Source organism: Montipora capricornis, chromosome 7 (genome assembly GCF_036669925.1).
Source record: "Montipora capricornis isolate CH-2021 chromosome 7, ASM3666992v2, whole genome shotgun sequence".
NCBI classification, from domain to species: Eukaryota; Metazoa; Cnidaria; class Anthozoa; order Scleractinia; family Acroporidae; genus Montipora; species Montipora capricornis.
Window position 1 is genome coordinate 8,857,318 of NC_090889.1, and position 6,387 is coordinate 8,863,704.

Below are 6,387 nucleotides of genomic sequence, written 5' to 3' on the forward strand. Positions count from 1 at the left end.
AATTTTTTGGATTTTTTTTTCCTCCATAAGGGCAAGATTTGCAAAAAAAAAAAACAGGCTTTTTGGGCAACTGAGCCCAGGCTAGAACCTATCCGGCTTCAATTACTGACCAAAGCTATTTACCATGCATGCGTCACAAAGGAGGAGCTTACAAAGGCTGTGCGACAATAGTCTTAAGTTTCTCTTTAATCTATAATGGAGAACACGTGTTGAAAACATTACGCTTAGGTATTGTAGGTTGTTACGTCTATATGTGCTATTCTCTATTTTTAACTTTTATTCTATCCAGCTGCAAATAAAAGTGGTCTCAATTCAACTTGCTTTTCTTTAATCAAACACTGAGCATGAAATTGTGGCACATCATACAAGTTGTCTTGCTTTTCAGCTCATTTGCATCTGGCTCTCCTCTCAAGGTACAACTAACATATCTATATTTCAACAGACTATTTAATGAACGTGTATCGAAAAAGGAAAAGCCTTCTCTACGGCTTGCGTCTTGTAAATTTCAAATCATGGGAAACATTACATTTTTTATTGGTGATTAAGGTATTGATAGCTTACAACTAATGGTAATTGTGAAAAATAGAATCGAAGTGCAGTTACTGAGCTTTTTCACCATGTCATTACAGGAGATTTCCACCGTCTTCTCACCTTTTATTACTGTGCTTAAGGGAAAAGAGAGAAGGGTACCACAGTCACCTAACTAACCCCTTCTAGCAGATGCGCAGTGAATATTTTTCACTCTAACCTTTTTGGAATTATATAACTTTTTGTATGTGTATGAAGACGAAATCCTCTGAGGGCTTACGTAGTGTCTGGAAAAAATCCTATAATCCACAGCGTTTGAACGTAAGCACAATTTTTTCCGAAACATACGGTATGGCACGTTGTTTCTGAAGAAAGGCAGACAATGGGAAATTTTGCAGCTGGACGCCCATCGATTGTCATAGTGCAACGTCCAGCCCGTAAAAATAAGCGTTTTACATGTGCAAGGCTCAGACAACGGAGACGAGTTTTGGGTGCTGTTTCGCGCGGCAAACAGCGTGGATGCCACCTCGCAATACATTTGCGAGATGAAACTCAAGGCGGTAAGTACTTTGAAGATTTTACGCGTATATTTTTTTCTGAATACTGCAAAGTCATAGCTCGTGAAGATCTGCTTTAAGCAGGAAAGGGTAGACTTTACTATACTGGATTAAAATGGTGGAGGACAAAAGCCATTGTTATGCTAATTAGGTCTTGTTATGTTCGCTTTTTTCTTTTGTTTTATGGACATATGAGTTATTTCGGATGCGGTATACGAAAGACCAGCAGGAAATTAAAGATAATGGCGTCATAACACGACGCACACAGACGCCGGTGTGCTTGGGTGAGGCTGACCAATTTTTCCATATTTCGAAAAACAAAGCAGCCCGCCGTCAAAGGTGACTGAAGACAGTTGTTTGCCGCTAAAATTTCGCAGGTGTGATTGACGTTTGCCTTTTAACTATCGAAATGTGACTGTAAATTTTATTTATCAATTTTATTTTAGGTCTTGCAATTTGATTTTTCCAGCTGTTTTAAAGCCAAGTTTTATTTGCATCCAAGGCCGGGGTCGCATTAGAGACGATTGGCAAAACTTGTTTACTTTAGGGACTTTTTTCTAATGCGACCCCTCATTTGGACTTTTTCAAAAATTTCAGAATCGGAAAAAACATCACAGACGCCGGTGTGCTTGAGTGAGGCTGACCAATTTTTCCATATGTCGAAAAACAAAGCAGCCCGCCGTCAAAGGTGACTGAAGACAGTTGTTTTTATCAATTTTATTTTAGGTCTTGCAATTTGATTTTTCCAGCCGTTTTAAAGTCAGCCAAATAATAAAAAAAATGGTTTGTAATGAGACCCGGCCCAAACGCAGTAATATTATTTTTTTTTGAAGCAATACCACATGGCAAGTGATTGTGACGAAAGAGTCATAGTCTCAGGATAGGCTGCGATTATTCCATAAAAAGACGCTGCTGTAAATTAAAATAGCGTTGTTAATTTTTTTTTCACTTCACGCATCTATAATTTTGATTGACACCGACTTGAGATCAACTTCACACACTTAAGATTTTGATTGACACTTTCTGATTTCCGGCGGCGCAACAGAGCTAGACACTGTTAATTTAACCAATCACAGTCAATCAGTTCTCAACTTGCTAATCTCTGATGCCCGGTTTTGCGAATTTCAGCACTGCAAGTACATGTCGCCAAAGACAATAGCATTGTTGGCGATGATTTTGTCGAAATAAAGTTATTTCAAACATGGATCTCACAAGCCTTCAAGTTCCAACAGAATTAAGTACAGTGGGTACTCATTCCTCTTTTAGACTCCCTAAGATGTCGTTTACAGTTTGATTTAAATTTGTTGCAAGAGTACTGTTGTTTCGTAACCACCTTTTTTCGCATGTCTCAGTTTTTATACAGATATGTTTTAACCGGCCAAAAGCATCTTAAGTTTTTTCGTACCAGCTACTTATTTGGCCAACATAATCTTAAGGATACATGCCCGGGGGGGGGGGGGTACTCGATGTATCCCTGGTTGGGGAGGTGCGGCGCGGCCCCTCATACCCTGACCCTGTTTAAGACAAATATCGCTGATTTTCCTACCCATTTTAAGACAGAATTCCGATTTTTGATACCCTGTTTAAGACATTTAACCCAGTTTAAGACAAAAATTGATAAATCCATAACCTGATTAAGACAAAAAATGCTAAATTCGATACCCTGTTCAAGACAAAAATCCCGAAAACCATACCCTGGCTGGCCGCACGTCCCCATTAAGCCCTTATAAGGGAGTACCCCCCCCCCCCCCCCCCCGGGGATACATGCCTCTTTTCCCAGACAAGGACAAGCAAGCGTGCGCAACATCGCTAGTTTATCCACAGGTTATCCAGCTTTAAAAATGTTTCTCAACCACAGGTCATACAGCAAACTGTTGTTACATTGATTTTAACTTACGTATTAACTTGAAATTGGCTGTTTGCTTATAATACCATAAATGTACCATATATTAGATGGTATATGCTTCATAGATTTCTTCATGAAAAGTGCTAACATACGGTGTTTACGCACGAGTTTGCTTTCACAAAACGCACGAGCGAAGCTCTGCGAGCGAGTGAGTTTAGTGCGTAAATACCGTACCAAAGCACTTCCTATGTTGGAGTTTGCTCATTTTATACATACTGAGATCGTTTAGACGAATTCATTAAATCGTTTTTACAACAAAAAAAAAACCGTTTAAGCTTAAATAACATGTACCTTACAAGTTACATGAACGCTTGAAATAGTAGAATAAAATGCTGAATAAATGTTGAATCAACTAAGCTTGCAGCATGACAATTTCATAACAATGAATTACTCAGTTTTCGTAAGTATTTATTCACGAAATATAATACAAAGGAGAAAAAGCTCGATAAAAGGAAGTACTTAACTTTTCAATGAAGCCGGCTAATTCTGCTATGTCGAAGACGGACTGTTGTCTTCGTCTGCAGAATCAAATATGCTTTTAATTCGTTTACAAGTGTGATTTTCTTTCAAAATGTCCATTAAAACTTAAAATCAGACCTCGACGACTTAGAGGAACAAAGCAGTTCTATGTGTCATTGGTACGTGTCAATTAATGTGTTATGATATTCTGTCAATATATGTCCTTCTTCCTCTTTGTAAAGAAACAACTGTTCAGGCTTTAGCTCTTTCTTTTATGCCAGAAACTGGACATTCATACTCACTGTTTTGTAATAAGTGCGGATCTAGTCTGTGGATTAGCTCATTCAAATTTTCGAAGTATTCAGCACCAATCTCTTTCAAAGGCCAGCCATTTCTTCTGGTTAGTGCAGTTAAAACATTGTAGAGTCCATCTAATGTGTTTCTCATACATATCTTGACATAAAGTCTCAGGCTTTGTACATGTACATGCTAAACGGTTTTTCGTTTTGTGTTTTAGGTGTAGAACTGATTGTGTGCCACCGCCAAGAACATCACTAAGCCACGATCTTCTCTTTCCCCAACAGTTATCTGTTTTATAGGATGACCTCTCTTCACACGTTCTGGGCTGTACAGCTGCACAGCTGGACTGGTGTGAATGACGGTTGTCTCTTGCTTCTTTGAAGATGTTGCTGCTGCTCCATGGTGGCTTTAATGAAGCCGAGCTTCTTTGATGTAACTGAGATTCGCTCTTGACGTCTTGACTGAAATTTTGAACCCTCTCCTTTGAGAGAGGGCTTTGGAGAGCCCTTGGATGGAGCCCTTTGGAGAGCCCTTTGGAGAGCCCTTGGATGGTGCCACTGTGTACTTTTTCTTGCGTGAAAGAAACAAAGCCAATAATTTTAATTGTACATGTATTACATTAGAATATTAGACAAATTAATTATATGAAGTCCAGTTTGATTTGGTATGTGTGCGCTTCTCAATATAAGCTTTGTTAAGCCCCTGGGCAAGGTGGTGGGGGTTTATTAAATTTCAAATTAAAAAATTGAAAAAAAAAGCTCAAACAATGTTGATTTACCAAGACCGGCGAGCTCTAAACGTTTGTTTTTCTTTAATCTACAAGTAGGCTTTATAAACTAGGAGTTCTCATTGAGAAGTGAGTGCTGCCGTCAGTAGCATGTTTGAATGTAAATTTGACAATAGGAACTTCAAAGATAATGTAACTAATTATCTCCTACCTGAAAAACGACAATGTACAGTGATGTGGCAACCATTAGTACTATTTTTAAGCAACTCTTCTTGCAGCGTCGATGTTCGCGAGCAACATCAGCCTAATCAGTTCATTCCACTGTTAAATGCGTAGACGGCCTGAAGCTTTTGGTTTGATATTTTGTTTCGGCCAGAGTTTCACGAGGTGTCTCTGTCTTTCCAGCATTTCTTTTGACTTGAGCGCTGCAGAAACCGTTCAAGAAGAGGCCATCAGTTGTTAGAACACCACAAATCGGCGTGCAAGGCATAATGGGATTTTGCCCTCTGGGCAAGAGAAAGCGGATTTCGTCTAGATATTCAATATTCAATATGGGTTACACTCTTCTCGTAAAAACAGAATTGGTTTGCCAATATTGAAGCATACTTTTCAATTTACTAAGCCAGAAATGTTAGAAATACATGAAAGATATTGTGCATCAAATGGATACTCGGAAAAATCCGAGTCCCAGATGGGATTTCAACCCACGACACTCCGTAATCTAGATCACGGAGGGTCGAGGGTTCAAATCCCACCTTTTGAACAAATTTGATTCCTTTGCTTTCGAGTTGTTCTATAGTCGATGAAGGGGCTTTTGATTAGCTCTTTGCAATTTTTTATGGTCTTTGTTTGCAAAATATTTAGCAGCAAAGTTAAGTTTTACCTGTTGGTTTGAGAAATTGTGTATATGAGGAATCTTATTTTGAACATGAAAATGATGGACAAATGGTCGGAAGCTCTTTCGTGCTGGTCAGGTTCATTCGATTTACTTGTGCATTAATATACGGTGACAGATAGTCAAGGCTTCATGTGAAAATTCTCTTTCTTTCGCCCTAAAGTTTTGCGAAATCGCCTTATGGCGAAAATGATAGCCGTGCTACGTCTAACAATGATCTTATTAAATAGCCAGCACTATTTACAGGTGCCCCTGGTCAAGACCGAATGACAGGCCATCCGCTGTAGATAAAATTTTCCCGACCCTAAAATTGAGGCTTCAAATGCCTTCAACTCCTTAAGGAGAGATCAAAAAAGGGTACTACACAAGATCACCCTGTAGCCATCAACTTCCACGCAATCAGTCTCTGTCCTCTGATCACACATCTGAATATCTCAAGTCTTGCCAAACAGTGCCAATGTTGATGATGATGCAGCAGGGTCAGGTTTGCTGGTGGAATTAAAGAAGTGGTGGAATGAGTAAATCGAGTAAGGATCTAGCTTAGGATACTTTTCTAATGCAAAGAAGTGCGAAGAAGAAACTGCAAGGAAGACCTTTTGTGGAACAACAATCAACATAACCACGCAAGGTCACAAGCACCTAGGCACAGCGCTCGGTTCCAGGTCGGCACCTGGAAGAGTACGTGGAAAACTGGGTAAGCCAGCTAGTAAAGTCAGCTGGTAATTCGCGGCATCAAAGCCTTAAGCTGTACGCAAGGAGAAGGACTAAAGTTCGCAAGCGATGTTAGAGGACGTGAAGGATTCCTTCCCTCAGAAGACCAAGAGAGATGTCGACCTTGCCACAGAGAACGGCGCGTCGAGTTGACTGAAGGTTATCCCCTTTACAGACACGGGCATGATCTAAATAGACGAGAGTTCTGAGAGAGTATCAAGCTTAAATATGATTGGAAAATCCTTGACACTCTATCTACTAGTGTGTGTGGAGATAAGTTCAATGTTGATTACGCGATAGTTTG

The 6,387-nt window shown here is 39.7% G+C and overlaps 1 long non-coding RNA gene across 1 annotated transcript in view; it reads left to right on the forward strand.

Annotated features, from left to right (window-relative positions):
* Positions 1 to 296: 296 nt before the first annotated feature.
* Positions 297 to 6,387, forward strand: part of LOC138057866 (uncharacterized) — a 10,891-nt gene continuing 4,800 nt past the window's right edge. Inside the window, exon 1 of the long non-coding RNA XR_011133739.1 lies at positions 297 to 413. This is a non-coding gene — a long non-coding RNA (uncharacterized lncRNA). The remainder of the gene's footprint in view (positions 414 to 6,387) is intronic.